Source organism: Sminthopsis crassicaudata, chromosome 2 (assembly GCF_048593235.1).
Source record: "Sminthopsis crassicaudata isolate SCR6 chromosome 2, ASM4859323v1, whole genome shotgun sequence".
NCBI lineage: Eukaryota > Metazoa > Chordata > Mammalia > Dasyuromorphia > Dasyuridae > Sminthopsis > Sminthopsis crassicaudata.
This window is the reverse complement of record NC_133618.1, coordinates 86,299,454-86,317,221: the sequence shown is the minus strand read 5'-3', so window position 1 is coordinate 86,317,221 and position 17,768 is coordinate 86,299,454.

The following is a 17,768-nucleotide window of genomic DNA, read 5'->3' as shown; positions in this document are numbered from 1 at the left end:
AATTGAGTAAAGCACAAATGGTGGCTGGTTCTATGTCCAGCGCTTGTACACAGGGATCCCTTGTAATACTTTTTACCTGCTGCTTACTGCTACTGTGGCTACCACCATTTCCAAAATCCATGGCTGGTGCTGTGGATATGCTGTACTTCCAGCAGCCCCCTCAGTGAAAAAGATTTCTCCTTACAGCTTCATGGTTATTTTGGGCAGGAAAAATGTCTCGCCCCAATCTTTTGTTGATTATGTCATTCCAGAATTTTATTTGGCTCAGTATTTTAAAGTTGTTTGGAGAAGAATGCTGGGAGAGATTAGATACAATGCTCCCTCTACTCCACCATTTTAGCATCACAGCATTCTTTAATTCACTATCCTTATCATACCCTCCCCTTCTATTAGACCAAGGATATTTTTGCGAACCCTTTTTGCCCAAGAAATTTCTAACATAACCCTGGGTATACAGGTATATAAACAAGATATACAAAAATCAACATTTTACTACCTCCACATTCAGCTATAAGATTCTACATGAAGGTCTTAAGAAGCTGGGTCTTCTATCCTTCCCTTTCTCCTGTTCTATTTACTGTTGCAAAAATTCACTTCCTTAATATCAATATTCTTCTGGTGATGTTACATGTAGTCCCAAACCTCAGAAAAATTAGTACTATAAATAAACCAAAAGGTAATAGACATCATGGTTATAAGGCAGCTATGGTATGTTGCTATTGATAACTTCATGATTTATTCACATCTATAAAATCAAGGGTTTGAATTAGATAACCTCTGAGATCCCTTTCATTCCCTACAAGAATTTGTTGAGTTTTTCTCTTATAACCCGTTTCCAGACTTCAAATTTGATATGGGTGGGATCTGATATGCTTCTGAAAGTTATGGGACAGTTTTGTTGCTACTTACTTGTGGTACTGAGTATTGTATTATCCAGGATTTAAAAGACAATGTGGGAATCTGCAAGCTTTCAATGTTCTCAGAGGTATGGTGTAGGGCAAAGTCCTATGGCTGTAGCCTTAATCTGAGCTTTGTATATTCTTGACCTGGATTCAGTCAAAGCAACAACAAAATGCTACTGGCCTCTATTACCATTAGATTTTAAAGACAAGAATTTTCATTTTTCATTTTTGTGTCCTCATTACCCAGTTGAATTTATACCTGCTCAAAAATACTGCTTTCTCCCCTTCCCATCCCAATAAGAATGTCATAAATGTATCTAAAAAGCAGCATTTATTATAGTGTAGCTGACTATTTTATGTCAGAAAATTCCTCTAAATAGCACATTGGTATTTGGGTTTGTGATGTTGCACCCATTAAATTCCTTAAGTTTCCTGGTGACTGAAGCAGAGGAATTATTTTGAAATCTTGTTACAGGTGAGCATAAGTGACTTACTGGTGGTGCTACTGCCAACAACAGGAAATTCAAAAGGAAGACACCATCTCAAGTAAGTTAAGTTTCCTTCTGGACATATAGATATGCCAACAGAACATCCACAGATATTCAAATCTTCAGTTATCTTTATTATGTTTGAACCAATGACAGAGATCAAGTCTGAGATATTTTGTCATGCAAATATTGGCAGAGGGAGAAAATGTAAAAGCAGAGGGTAAATTTATATCTTACCTGCATGAATAGAAATGGAGAAGAAAAGGAACTGGTAATAATGAACAAAGCACTGGTCTCAGAGTCAATAGGAAGTAAAGTGTTGAGAAATCTCAATGTTACAGACAAAAACTAGATGAAATAAATTTTTCACATGTAATTAGAGTAGATTCTCAAATTCCACAACCATCCCAAATGGCCAAGATAAATACCTTAAAAATCTGGTTAAATGCTTTAACAAATAAATTTGTCTTTAATTATCTAAGCTTCTTATGGTGGAGAAGCCTTGGACTCAGGAAGATGCATCCAATGAGATATCTATGCTTACCATAGTTCCTGGCACAAAGTGGGTGCTATAAAAATGTTTCCTTTTCTTTCACCTTTCCCTTTTACTCCTACCTCTGACTCAGGCAGAGCAATAAATAGGTAAGTCACTTCATCTCTTGTCAATCCAAACACCTTAAATTACTACCCATTTGCTGAATGATGAAAGATGAAGAACATTAGATTTAGAGACAGAGTATCATAAAACAAATATGGTACATTACATTCTATGAATATATTCAAAGATGATATCTCTTCCTGTTGCATTTGAATTGATTGTATCAACAGTAATAGGAAAAAAGTGCCAAACCACCAAGCTAGGCATTACCTACCAGTAAAAGTCAATTAGGACCTGAAACTCATTTTTTTTTTTTTTGATACTTTTATTTTCTGGGGCAGCTAGGTGGTGCAGTGGATAGAGCACCAGCTCTGAAGTCAGGAGGACCCGAGTTCAAATATAACCTCAGACAATTAACACTTCCTAGCTGTGTGATCCCAGGCAAGTCACTTAACCTCAATTGCATCAGCAAAAAAAAAAAAAAAAAAAAAAAAAAAAAAAAAAAAAGAGAGAGAGAGAGAGAGGGAGGGAGAGAGATTTTTATTTTCCTCAGTTACATTTAAAACAATTTTTATATTTGTTTTTAAAACTTTTTGTAGAGGGCTAGAACTGAGCAGCAGATGCAAGGTCACCTGGCACTTGAGGCTAATTACCAATTGGACAATTCTCTATTACATGTTTGGAGGATGACCCTACTTAACTATTCTGTGCTGGCTGGATAGGTGGGTGTGGACAAAGAAGAGGAAGTGAGATCAATGGGTGGAGCAGGAGGAGATGGATGCATTCTCTGGTCTGTGGAGAGAGAGGAAGGAGGTGTGGAGATCTGTAGAGCTAATGCCCTGACATTCCAAGAAAGACAAAGAATAAAGACAACTTTTTAGTTCTGTTTTCTCCCTTCCTACTCCAAACGCCTATTAAAAAGGCACAAGTGAAGCTGTGCAAAACATTCTTCAATCTGTATTCAGACACAATCAGTTCTTCCTCTAAATATGGATAGTATTTTTCATCATATATCTTTCAGAGTAGTTGTATTGCTGAGAATAGCAAAGTCCTTCACAATTGATCATCCTGACAACATTGCTATGACTTTGAATACAGTATCTTTCATTTTGCTTGAGTTTAGAGGACTTTGCAGGCTTTTCTGAGAGCATACTGTTCATCATTTCCCATAGAATAACAATATTCCATCATCATCACATACCACAATTCCCTTTGGATTTCCAGTTCTTTGCCCTAGTTGATAGTATAAATAATTTTATACATGAGTCATTTTCTTTTTTAAAAAAATTCTCTGGGGATTCATGACTAGTAGTGGTATTGTTAGGTCAAAGGATATGGAGTCATTCATCCTTTATAGACTTGCTATGTTCCTACTATATGCAAAGAATATTTTTAGGTGATACATATTTAAACTGATAAATTACTGGGATCAAATGTGAAAAATACTGCAAAGTAAGAATCACATATCTGATTGTAGATTGGATGTGACTTGGGAAAAAAAAGGAAAAAAGGCAGACTGAAAATAATTAGATGCGCTCAATATGTATAAAATACTAATGCATTCTTGGAGAATTTGTTTGTTACATAAGACAATCAATACCCACAAAAAGTTATAATTTGAAAGGGATAAAAAATACAGCAAAATATAAATTATTAGCAAGGTATAAATGATGATTCAATATGTAATACAATATCTAAACAATTATCAAAGGATAGTGTCAAAATACCCTCTTATGATGATATTGTGACCCTTTTCTGATGTTTTTGATTGACTTTCAGAAAGTAAGCCCTTTTTCTATTCTTTGAGGACATCTGGTAGGGGGATGCTAACAGAAAAGTTAAAAAAAAATTTACATTACGTGTAAGCTGGTCAGAGCTATATGGATAGAAGTCAGAGATGCAGAATTAAATTTGAGGTTATTTTTAATGCAAATAAACTTAAAAGTGAAAAAATGATACACAGTATCATGAAATTTTGTAATTTTCCAAGTATTATCTAAGAATCCAGTTAAAAATCTAATTTTATCAGTTAGCAAAAAAAAAAATTGAGGCCATTTTGAATGATACATGATAAACAGAAGTAAATTCTGAATGACAGAGTTAACAGGTAGCTAGAAAGAGCAAATTTTAAAACCAATATATTTGCTACTTTGCAAATAATGGAATAAGAACAATCATCAAGAATATTAAATTGTTTGGTTAAAAATAAAGTTTTAAGGGGGCAGAATTTTACATTTGGCACTAAAAACATGGTGACAGCTTACAAAAATAATTAAGAGGAAGAGTATGAAATATGGACTTAACTGCCACAAATCTGATTTATGTTTAAGCTAATGTATTATTATGCACAACCAAATGAAAGAAGACAATAAAGCTAGAGGCAGAAAACATCAAATACATAATAATTTCAAAATAATATCAAAATTTTAAAATTAAAATTTAATTTTAGATAATGAACAAAAACCTGTTTTCCTTTTTTATTCTCTCCCACCATGAAAAAAACAAAATCCTTTTTACAAACATGCAAAGTAAAACAAATTTTCATATTAGCAGTCTTTAAAAATGATGTATTTTGCACTTTTGTGTCTTTAACCTTTCCATCACGAGGTGAATAGCATTTTTCAGCATCAATTCTCAAGCATCATAGTTGGTCATGATGCTGATCAGAGTTTCTGAGTTTTTCAAAATGGTTTGACTTTCAGTATTTTTGTCACTATATAGTGTTCTAGAGCTTTTACTCACTTCACTCTGTAACAGTTCATACAAATCTTTCCAGGGTTCTGATATCATCACTTATGGTAGTTTCTTATAACATATTATTTCATCACATTTATATACATATGTCGTTCAGCCATTCCCCAACTGATGTGGAACCACTCTTTCCAATTCTTTGTCACAGCAAGAAGAGCATGGAATATATTTATAGGTTGTTAGAATGAATTATTAAAGATTATTCTATCCCTTAATCTACCCTCTAGATGGTGCTATAGATCGAGTGCTGAGCCTAGAGTCAAGACCTGAAATGAAATATGGTCTCAGATACCAGCTATATGCCATTGGCCAAGTCACTTCATTCTCTTTGCCTTCTTTCCTCATCTATAAAATGAGATGAAAAAGAAAAAAAAAAAGCCTTAAAATACCTTAAAAACAACATGATCCTTGCCAAGAAAACCCCAAATGGGACACAAAACATCAAACATGACTGGACAATAGGAAACAATCTGCCCTTACTTTTAATTTCTCCTGCACTTTTCCTCCTGTTTCCATATTGAGTAAAATCTATTTCTGAAGGCTAGTGCTCTCAGATGTGCACGTTATTTTCTCCCTTGACTTCAGATGAGTGATTTGTCAGCCTTCTTCCCTCACTACTTCTTTACCAGTCACAACTATCTCCACTCATTCTTATTTGAATTTCTACTTGTGCACTTAAACTATGTGAAACAATTTTCACTAGCTTTCATCTTTTCCCTTTTCCCATAATTTTTCTTCCCTCCTTTTCCATTACTCTCCAGACATCAGAGATTAGCAAATGGCTGGTGGGCCAAATCTAGCCAGCTATTTTTCTATGATATGCAAGCTAAATTATTTTTCTACATTAAAATAGGCTTGTTTTTTTTTAAATGTACAAAATGTCTTGGCTCCATACAAAAACAGGCAGGTCATATTTAGCCCACCAGCCAGTTTAGAGGCTTGTGCTAAAAATCATGAACCACTGCCAGATTTTCCATCTACATAACTCCTTCTATGACCTCTGATATGAACAGACTCCTTATTGAGATCCTTATGATTAGTTGTTTGTGTTTACCTATATTTCTTTTGACTCCTAGGTTTGAATTTCAAAATTTGTATGCTAATCCATTTTTTTTGGTTATGCCAGAAAATTCTCCATTTTATTAAAAGTTCATTTTTCTCCCAGTAGATTTTCTGGGTACAAAATTCTTGATGATATGCCTATCCTGTACCTTCTGATATACAGCACTGCAAGCTCCTTGCATCTTGATGGCGGTATCTGCTCAAGACTGTGGGCCTTGACTGTTTCCTTGACATTTGCATTCTTTCTTTCTACCTGCTTGCATAAGTTTGGGTTGGGTTTTTTGTATTTGGTTTTAGTTTTTCCTCCTCTAATCCAGGAGCTCTGGATTTTGGCTGTAAGTTTCCTACTTTTATTTTGGGGCCTTTTAGGAAGTGAATGATGAATTCTATTTCTACTCTGCATACTAATTCTGGGAAATTTCATGATTTCTTCAAATAAGATGTTTGGGGCTCTCTTTCTTGATTTGTTTTCCAGGTTGGTTGCTTTAGCTTTAAGATACTTTATCTTGTCCTCATTTCCACCCCTGGTCTTAGTTTTTTTTTTTTCCTATTTCTAATCTTAATCATTAGCTTCTATTTAGCCCATTTTCATTTTCAGAAAGTCTGATATTTGAGGAGGGTTTTATGCCTCATCTGCTAAGCTCTAAATTCTCTTTCAAATTCTAGCATAGGTTTTATTTTTTCCTCTAGTGCTCATTTATAAAACAAAATAAAATCTACTCTTGTATTTTTCTGAGGCTTTGCATAAAGGTATTTTAGAATTTCCTTTTTCTGGGATTATATTTCGTATATCCTTGTCATCCTAGTAGCTTTTAAAAAAAGGAATCTGTGTGTGTGTGTGTGCACTCATTCTTCCAGCCTATTTCCTGATTTCAATTTTGAATTAGAACTAGACTCTGCATTTTTGGAGCAAAGTTCTGGCCTACTTCTGCCACTGCTTTCTTGGAATACTGAGGCTTGTGGTCAGGAATAGTTCAGACTGGGGACTTGTAAACTTTCAGTGCTACTTCAGCAGTCTGCTGCAGATCAAGACTAATCTTTCTAAGTTCCCATCCTGAGTTTAGGTCCAAGAAACATTTGCGTCCTATTAAATTCCAGTAGTTTCAGCTACTTGGTTTACTACTAAACTCTGCTGGTCTGGAGTTACAAAATTACAGGCTTCCCTTTAGTCTGGAACTACTGGCCTATTTCTCTGCCGGCTAGAATAGACTAGAAGTTACTGAAATCCTGATCTACTTTTGGTGCTAGAATGATACACTTCTGGATCTGCTTCTTGGTCCGTAGTGTAGAGCCTGCAACTACTGTTAACTCTAAACAGTCTACCCTCCGTAACTTGCCTTGAACCTATGATCCAGAACAGGGTGGCAACAAAAGTGAGCACCAGTTCTTGTACCCTTTTGAAAAAGATCCTGGTGCTTCATGAGTCCATCGGCACTGGAATACTCTGGTTCTTGGTCACACACTATGTTCTACAGTTTTCACAGATCTTTTTATTTTCCCAAGTTAACTTAATCTGGACAAATGATATAAAATTTTAATTCCTGATCTGTATTCAGTCTAATTCACTTTTTTTCTGGATCTGTTTTAAAGTTTTGTGTGTAGAGTAAGAGTAAAGATTTGCCCTACTTTTTTTCTGCTTCCTATTCTGTCATTTTGGTTTCAAAAATTGAAACAAGAAATTTTCTCATAATAATTTAATAAATTTAAAGTATACTACTGGAATGAGGATATATTAATTCAAAACCTGTACCACTTAGATCACTGATTAAGAGCCAAAAAGAACCATACAACTCTTTTGTCTTACAGATGTGAACACTGAGCCTGAAGGTATAAAAATTTGTTTCATTTTATTATTACGAAAAGTGGACAAATGTCAAGAAATATGAATGTTTCATTCTATGGATAGCAGAAAAAAAAAGGAGGGGTTGGATATGAAATACTGTATCTTTACTAATAGAGTTTGCTTTTTGTATACCTCAAATCCAACAAGATAATTCCAACACTGCTCTGCTCCTCAGCTTCTCTCCAAACATCCTTTCACTCCTACTTCTCTCTTCTGTAGATGTGATTGGTCAAGGTGTTGATTAGAGTTCTTTTTAAGTTTTTCCAGCTGCTTTCGGGGTAGCAACCACTGTATGAGTTGTCCTTACGTCAAGCTGAATCCATTCATTGTAAGTCCTTCAAATCTTCCCTGAATCTGTCAATTTATCATTTTTGTGTACACAATAATAGTCCATTTATATACAATTTGTTTAACCATTCCACAATTTGTGGGCATTCAGTTTCCAATTCTTAGCTGATTTTTTAAATGATTCTTCCCCTTCCTTTCTTTGATCTGTTTGGGATATGTACCTATTACTGTGAAATTCACTAAACTTGGGGACATAGTTTTAAATCACTTTCCAAATTATCTGAACCAATAAGAGTACATTAATGTGACTGTCCTCCTGTGCCACTCCCTACCATATCACCAATATAATACATGTGAAATAGAAACAAAGTATTGTTTTCATTTGCATTCTCTTATTACTACTGATTTGGAACATTTTCAGATAGTTACTGATATATTTCTTCAGAAATACCTTTTCAATTTCTTATGTATTTGCCTCAATTACCTTTCTGGAGAGATAAGCTGATTTGTTTAATGTAGAAAATGGAAAAATCAAAATTTAAATCCAAATTATTTACATAGTGTTTAACGTTTATGTATGGTGTATTTCCTTAACAAACATAATTACTTTACAAATCAGGAGATTTGTCACAATCACACAACTTCTAAGAGTGGCAGCATAGAGTTGATAAATTTATCATCAAATAACTTGGACATAGGACAAAACAAAATTACGATACTTTCCTTTTTTAAGTCATTTCCTAGAGAGTTCATGATTATATTCTTACCCTTAACAAAATGTCTATAAGACTACTCATCACAAGGAAGGACCGGAAATAAAAATTTTAAAGTCTATCAAAAATGTCATTCCTAAAATTAATATTAAAAAGAATATCAAAAAAGAGAAGAATGATCAAAGGATCCAAAAGCTTGAAAAAAAGGCTAATAGAATATGAGTGATTCCTTCTGTTAAACAAGGATATAACATTTTAACTCATGTTGTTCCTATTTAGGATGCTGTCCTCCTTTTCCTTCTATAGCTTGATCATCCTTTCAGGTCTAGCTCAATTCCAGTTTTCTCTCACCACTTTCATTCTTCCCTACTTATGTAACAATCCTCTCTCTTGGTTCATGCTCCTACATCAACAGGTCTCCTTTATTGTATCTCCACCCTTGTCATATCTAATAATTGTGCCTCCTAAGGTGTGTCTAGAATCTGTTTCTCTTTTCTTGCTATAGTAGACCCATTTTGATGATCGGTTTAATTGTTTTCTCATTTTTGCTGATGGACCACTGTCCTGTCAATCCTGTTCTATAACACACAAGTGATATTTTATCCTCCATATAGCTGTTCTAGAATCTGTGTGGATACCTCACACCCACTCCCTTCATGTAACTCATACTAAATCATCCTACTATAGTTATCACCTCCTGCCAATTAAAGTCGTTTGCTTATTGGTCTCCTACTTTCTCCAGAATTCCTCCAAAACATCTGCCAAAATAATCTTCCTAAGGTACAAATATCACCACTTCACTCTTCAGCTCAATCTTCAAAGACAAAAAACAATTTTGTTGGCTTGGAATTTAAAGTTATTCACAAACTGGCTCCAACCTGCCTCTTTTGCCTTACTACCTGGTATACCTTGGTATGCTTTATATACCCTGTATTCGAGTCCATTTATTACTTCCTGAACTACTTACTTTCTTTCTTTTTTTTTTTAAGGCTGGGGTTAAGTGACTTGCCCAGGGTCACACAGCTAGTAAGTATTAAGTGTCTGAGACCAGATTTGAACTCTGGTTGTCCTAAATTGAAGGCTGGTGCTCTATCCACTGCACCACCTAGTTGCCCCCTCTGAACTACTTTCTAACATACCTTTTCTCAGATGGTCTCCAAGTGGAAAATCTGTTGTGGCCATAATTTTCTTCATGGCTAAGCTCATGTGGTAACTACTTCCCATAGTAAAACATTTCTTAGTTCTCTCTCCCCTCAAGTGACCTTGTATTTATCAATTTTCATGGCAAGCACCCCTCCAATTAGCTTCCTGAAAAAAACAGCAGGCTGGAAATTGTGTGCCAAAAATAATAGCAATGTTAATGTCCATTTTATTGAATGGTATCTGTAAAATCAAGATTGTGGATCAGCCTGTGGGATGCCATGTGGCACAGTGTAAAGAGCAATGCTCCACTCCTACCACCAGTACTTGTTGACCATCAACATGTTGCCTACATGTTCTAGTTTCCTCTCCTAAAGAAGACACAGCTAAGCTCCCTCATGGCTCTAAATCTACATCTTTTGTCTAAGAGCTGTTCCAAAGAATCAAAATCTCAAACTTTGAAGGAACCTCTAAGAACATTGAGTTTAAGTCCAAAAAGAGTCGTAATTCTAACTGCAAATAATCATCCAGTCTACTCAAAGAATTTCATGGAAACTTAGCTCTTACCATTTTTTTGTGTACATATATGTGTTAAGTTTTTTCTTGTTAAAACTTAAATTTACCTCTTAGATGCATGTTTGCATTCACTGATTAATCTTAATTCTGCCCTCCAGCAACAGAGCAACTATTATCATGCTTCCTTGTGACAAGTATGGTCCCCACTGAAGGTGGGGATTGACATAACACTTTACATGTCCAAAGCAGACTTTAACATATGGTCTCTATTTTAATCTTTAAAATGATTATAAAAAAAAAAAACACCCAAACCCATCATTTTTTACAGGTTATCTGGGAAGACTTAACTAAGGCACTGCGGAGTAAATAGAAATTAGATAATTAAGATACTGAGTATTATTGAATAAATTAGGGGTGGAAATGAATATTTGTAAATAGAATTTTGTTACTATGTAAAAAGAATGAGAAGAAAAAGTTAAGGGATTCAGGATTTCAATCTTGTGAGTCTAGAAAAATGATGATGCCAGATAGAAGCAGTGAAGGAAGATAGTATATTTTAGAAAAGTAAAATTGTTTTTAGATAGGCTAAGATGTCTAGCAGTTTGAAACATAACTTGAAAGATAACAAAAATGGAAGTATAACTTTGTAAGCCATCTGTTTAAAGAAGTTGGTTTTCTGAGAAAGTCAGTATAAATAACAACTGAATCACCGATTAGCAAATCTCAACATAAAAACAAAAATTATAGGGAAATCCCAATATGAAGTACATAAGCATTCCATGGAATTGATAGGAAAGAAACATTCCAAAGTAGCATAATTATCCAGCCACAATTTTTTCTTAACCATCAAGTTATAAATTAAAAAGTGTTTTCTTCTTCAAGGTTTATATTGGACCAACCATTCTCAAAAACAATTTAGAATTATGTACAGAGGCTAATATCCATACTGTTTCATTTTTTTCACTGTAAGGTATCTAATCTTATTAATTAATTAATATTATTAATTAATTAATATTATTATTAATTTAGAAAAATCAATGAAAAGAAAGGCCATAAATATATTGAAAAATTCATAGCAGCAAATAAATGGAAATAATGTAAATACCCACTGATTGGGGAAGTTAAAATACATAATGGCAAAAAAAAAAAAAAATATTAACTTGCTCCAAGAGATAATGAATACAGAAAAGAATGGAAGATTTACATGAACTCATGTAAAGTGAAATGGAATCAAGAAAACAAATACAATGTAAGCCGATAGAAATACTGGGAAATTATAAAAATTATAAAAATGACCAAGCTGGCCCTAAAAAAGAGATCTCTTCCTGAGTCTCTTCCTGACTTCTTTTATAGATAATATAGAAGAAAAAGTATGTTAAACACTGAGTGTTAGTAGTTGTGTTTTTTTAAATGTTATTTAGGTTTGCAGAATTCTTTGTTATAATTTATATTCTTTATCATAAGATTACAAAAATATCACTGTTTTATTATTATTATTTATCATACTTTTCATAAAATTTTATTTGAAAAATCGCTTATCGCTGGGGTTAAGTGACTTGCCCAGGATCACACAGCTAAGAAGTGCTAAATGTCTGAGACCAGATTTGAACTAAGGTCCTCCTGAATTCAAGGCTAGTGCTCTATCCACTGCCCCAAATAGCTGCCCTATCACCATTTCTTTTAACAATAAATATGATGAATTCAGGAAAAATACACCTATCATTCATTCAACAGGAATTTATTAAATGTTTATGTGTACAACCTGTGCTGGACAAGATGTGGGACAAAAAAACATTCCAGGAGCATATAATCCAGGCGAAGAAATACATACATACATACATACACACACATGTAAAAAAAAATCTTATACTGGAGTTTGGCTAAACTATGAATGTTTTCATGAAAAACTGGCAATATATTGAATTTCCAGTGAGATGAGAAAAGATAATTTGTTGACATCTATTAGGAAAACTGTACTCTTCTGATTTTCCTCTCTGCTAATTGGCATATCTACCAACCTTATATCTATATTTATTACTATTATTGTGATTAGATAGCATTATGCTGCTTTAAGTCTTCCAAAGTGCTTTAAATGCATTTATTTGTATGTATGTATGTATGTATGTGTGTGTATATATATATATATATATATATGTATTTGTTCCTGATAAAATGTTAAGTTTAAAAGTAGAATTACCCAAATATTATTGTCAAAGAGTTTGATGAGGTCTTCAAAGTCAAAATCTACTTTTGTGCCTCATAGGCCAAGGAATTTTTACAAAAACCTTGTTTTGATGGTTGCATAATTTTAGGATGAGAATAGATGCATGTTGATGTATGATGATGACTTGTTAAAATTTCCACATCAATGTTTTCCTAAACAAGGGGAAATTCTTAAATTCATAGTATGTCTACAATGAGCTTTAATGTCAGTATTTATTCCCTATATAGTTCTATTTTTTAAAAAAAAGGCTAAAAATAAGGGTAATAAAAAAATAAAAAATAAAATAAAAAATTATACAATTTAGGTTTTTTGTTTTTTAACAAAATGATCATGCAAACCTGATGTGAGGATCAGACTATCACTAGAATATAAAACAGTTCCAATGAAATTATCTTATTTGATCTGCAGAACTATTGTTATCTCCAATTTAAGGACAAGGAAACTAAGGATCAGCTTAAGTGATTCAGGGCCTTCCAACTAGAAGAATCTAATATTCTCTTTATCTAAATCTATGATGCAAATTTCCATGATACTATTCCATAATCAATAGTACTTATTCTACTGTTTCTCAGACTATTTTTACACATACCAGCCAAGCATGAATTTTACTTTGTTAAGTAATTTTACTTAAGTATCATATATATCTTATATATCAAATATATACTTAAACTTGATAGCAACAAGAAAAGAGGAAAGGGAGCCAACAATGTCAATAAAGAGTGACATAGTCACTGCTAATTTAGTGTAATTTAGAATGGTGATCTAAATGTGAGATCCTTGTACAAATCCTGAGAGGAATGAAATCCTATTAATATTGACAAAGTTTATATAAAATCAGAAGACAGAAGGAATTCTAAGTAAAAGTTAGCACAAAAGTCCTTATTGAAACAGATGATTGGTTTTTAACATGCAATCAAAGTAAATCAGATATCAATTTCACATGATATTTGATCATCTATTACTAGGAAATATTGGGTCTCCAGTTCGGAAGACCTAAGTTTTATATATGGCCTCACACTAACTTAATGATTGGGTAATCTCGGACAAGGCAGGCCACTATTTTTCTCAGGAATAGAGACAAGAAGCCCAAAGACGTCTTAAGATTATATTTAAGTCTTAGGCTTTTATGTCATATAAATGTTTCTCCAAAAGATAGTCAGGTGATATGCATAGTAAGTACTAAACACTATGTAATTATACTGACTATATTATTTAACAAAGGAGAGAATTGATAGCAGTCACAACCAGTTGCTTATGGTCAGCCATCTTTCTTGGATCAAAGATCAATGTTTCTTCACTATTAGGTCCCAGACCTAATTTCTTTATTGTCTGTGACAGTGGGAAGTCACTTCCCTTCCATGAATCTGTTTCTGCTCTGTGGACCAAGAGGGATCAATTGTTCTAGGTGATGTCTATAATCTCTTCTAGGTCTGTGACGCTAAAACAAATGAAAATAAACATCTATGTCATGCAAAATACAACTAAATAGTAGTTGATAATAAAAACTGGAAAATGGAGTAAATGACAGATGAAAAAGTGGGACAAACAACAAATACTGAATAAGGGAAAAGATCTATTATCAAGAGTTTGATAATAGAATGGTCTCTCTCTGTAATATTGGTTCTAAAATATAGGACCCAAAATAGTGCCCATTAAAAGAGTACAACTGGCCCTGAAAAAGACAAAGATGGGAAAAAATACTAGGCTGAATTAGATACAAATTTAAATGGACATTGCATATATACAATTAAGTTAATCCAGATTTGAAATGAGTGAATTGAGAACCTCTAATTTATCATCAATATGGGCTTTACAATTTATAAAGTGTTAAATATGTTATCTAAGGCTCATATAAGTCTTAATGTAACATTGTGAGATAAATTCAAGGGTGTGTGAAATGAGCAATAAGAGTTTTATATCTGCAATAGGCATAAAAGTACAGTAGGCTGGCTCAGAATATCTCACTTTAACTAGATGAAACCAGTTAATAATATGAATTAAAGCGCACAATGAAACAAGATCACTCAGACTGTAACAAAGTACCATCAAAAATGGAAATTTTTTTTTTGCTAAAATCTAACAAATTCTCACAATTACTAATTACTGATGAATTAATTATTCCTCTGAAAATGAGCAAAGATCTTCCAAAGGACACAGCAAATAGAAAGTTGGTTATTCTTTTACAATGAAGCAAAGGCTCCTTGAGATTGAAAGTACAGCAAAAAGACAATTGCTATAATTACCATAAAGAAAAAAAAATTGTGTCATGGGAAAGACAATATCATATCGACTAATACATTATACATAATATTATATATAATAGACATTAAGATTAGAAAATCATTATTTGTACTAATTTAACTTATTTTTCATTCAAGACTACATCAAAACAGCTGTCAGAAGTTCAGCTGAGCTTCCTCATGAGAATGTAATATATAACCCCCTAAAATATATTTGGGATATTTTTTATTTCTAGTGGTCTTGTCCCATTTAGAGAACAGCAACATCTGATAATAGACTGAGAATTGTTACAGAATTATAGATATTTCTAAAAGGAGACTGAATACTACAATGCAACCATGTACCATGGCACAAGTCACAGTAAGCATGACTTACTACAGTTACTATAGTTAGGAGAACTTGAGTTCAAATATAACTTCTGATACTTTATACATACTAGCTGTGTGACGCTGGGCAAGATATTTAACCCTAATTGCCTCATTTCTCACACCCCAAAAATGCATACAAGAAACGGAGTTTAATATATTTCAATGGCTTGGGAAACCACCAAATTAAAAAAATACTGAAAACTTGTGGGGTATAAAACTAAGACTATACTTGAAGAAAGGGACTATTAATCAAAGATTTGCTTAAAATATACCATGTATATGGTTTTATGCTCAAAACATCTCAAAATCTTGTGAACTCAATGTCAAACAATAAACAAATGACTACTAAAAAGAACACTTGCTGAATATTTTGGTGGGTTTTTTTTATGCAGAATTTATAAAGGTTAAGGTGTTAAGTGGGTCATTATTTTACTTTTTCCCCAGTTAATCTGCACATTGATATAAGCACAACAGGTAGTAATTAACACTTTGTTATAGATGAAAAAACTGAGGTAAGTAATTTGCCCATGATAGTCAGTAGTATACAAATCCAGACTTTCTGATGAATTACATGGAATCCCCTAATATACATATGATAAGAGATCTAAAAAAGTCCTTCAAGTGAGCAGATTCTCTGTAAGATTTAGAGAAGATGTGTCTGCCACATTGTGTTTTTCTTCTTTTCTTTTAGTTACTTAACATTTTGCTGTATAGTTGTTTTATTTCAATGTCAACCAAGCATTGCAAGCTGAAAATGTTTAAGGAAGGAATATTTAAGGGAAACATGAAGGGAATTAAAAATTAGAAGGATTAAAAAAACCTGATTCATAACTGATGCTGAGTAAAGTGAGCAGAACCAGGATAACATTGTATACAATTAACAGTAAGATGTGATGATCAACTATGATAAACTTAGCTTTTCTTCACAATGATCTAAGACAATTCCAATAGACTTGGAAAGGAAAATGTCATCCAGAGACAGCTAGCTTTGAAGATTGAATACAAGTCAAAGCACACCATTTTAGCAGGGGATAGGGAGAAAAAGGGTTGAAAAAGGGGGAGGGATTGTTTTTTATTTTTTTGAGTTTTTCCCTTTTATACTTACTTTTCTTTTACAATACAAAAAATAGGGAAATATGGTTTAAAATGATTGTGCTTGTATAAACTATATTAAATTGCTTGTTGTCTTCTGCAGGGGAGAGGAATAAAATTTGGAACTCTAAAAATCTTACAAAAAGTAATGCTGAAAATCATGCTCATGTAATTTGAAAAGTAAAATAATATTGCTGGGGAAAAAACTGAGTGCATTGGGCTTAAGTGATCACCAAGGTTCACACAGTCAATATCTATCAAAGGCAAGCATTATACCTAGGTTTTCCTGACTTGATCTAACTTTATCCAAATGAAGGCTACTAATATATAGGGGTTTCTGCAATCCACAAACTAAGTTAGTTTTAAAACGTCCTATTATCTATGTTTTATTATACTTATTCTGTTATCTATTTCCTGTTTCAGGCCACACTTGGGAACATAGCAGACTACATGTTTGACACTTTATACAATAATGTCTTTGTATTAGGAACATACCTATTAAATACACCTAGTCTATGTATTTGCTATAATGATACCAGAAAGATAAAAGGATTTGCACAATTTCATACAAGGAAAAGAACACAGATTAAAATCCACATTATGTAACTCTTTTGACTATCTATTTAGCTTTCCAAGGGTGGAACCTTTTCTCTTGGCATCTCTCTCTCTGTGTATGCTTATGTCTTATGATCATTGATTACAAGTGAATTTCTGGGGAAAAACTGTAGTGTTTTGGATAGTGTCTAGCTCTGTGAAAGGGTGTTTGTATTGCTGCTACCACTAGGTGGCAGGATGAACAAGAATGAATTTATGTCAATATTACCAAAGTTCTTTTAAGAAACACAAATTTAGCTGGCAAAGAAAGAATCAGAAATTTTAATATATGGGAGAAAGCCTAATGCAACAGAAAGCACTTTAGCATTTTGAATTTAGTTTTCTATAGGAGACCTTTCCCAACTTCCTCCCTTTGGTCCTTCCTTCAAAGATTGTCTTACATCTACACTGCATTTTCCTGTGTTCATAATTATTTGTGTTTTGTCTTTCCTGTTGAAATATATGCTCCTTGAAGACGGGGATCGGCGTTGAGCTCAACTTTTAGCTTTGGTACTTACTAATTGTATGACCATTGGCAGGTCACTTGACATCATTAAATCTGTTTGCTCATCTGTAAGATGAGAACATCAGCCTAGATTATTTGTAATTAGTCCAGCTCATAATTTATGATGCTGGTTTATCTGGATTATGGAAGAAGTGTCCACAGTCAATAAAAGTTCAAGAAAAAACACAAAACAGCAAGCTGACTAAATTTACTAATAGTAGTAAACAGAGTAGTAAAGAGAGTAAAAACAGTAAACAGAGACACACTACAGGTAAATTAGAACAAGGCACAGAGAATAGGTCCTGAGGGCAAGTGACCTGGGTAAGATAGCTAGAGGGGAAATAATGGACATGTGAAGAAGCCATGACAAAAAAGAAAGCTGTCAGATTGCAGTTATGTTTCAAATGACCTCAAGAAGATAAGGAAAGTGGAGGGGAAGAAAG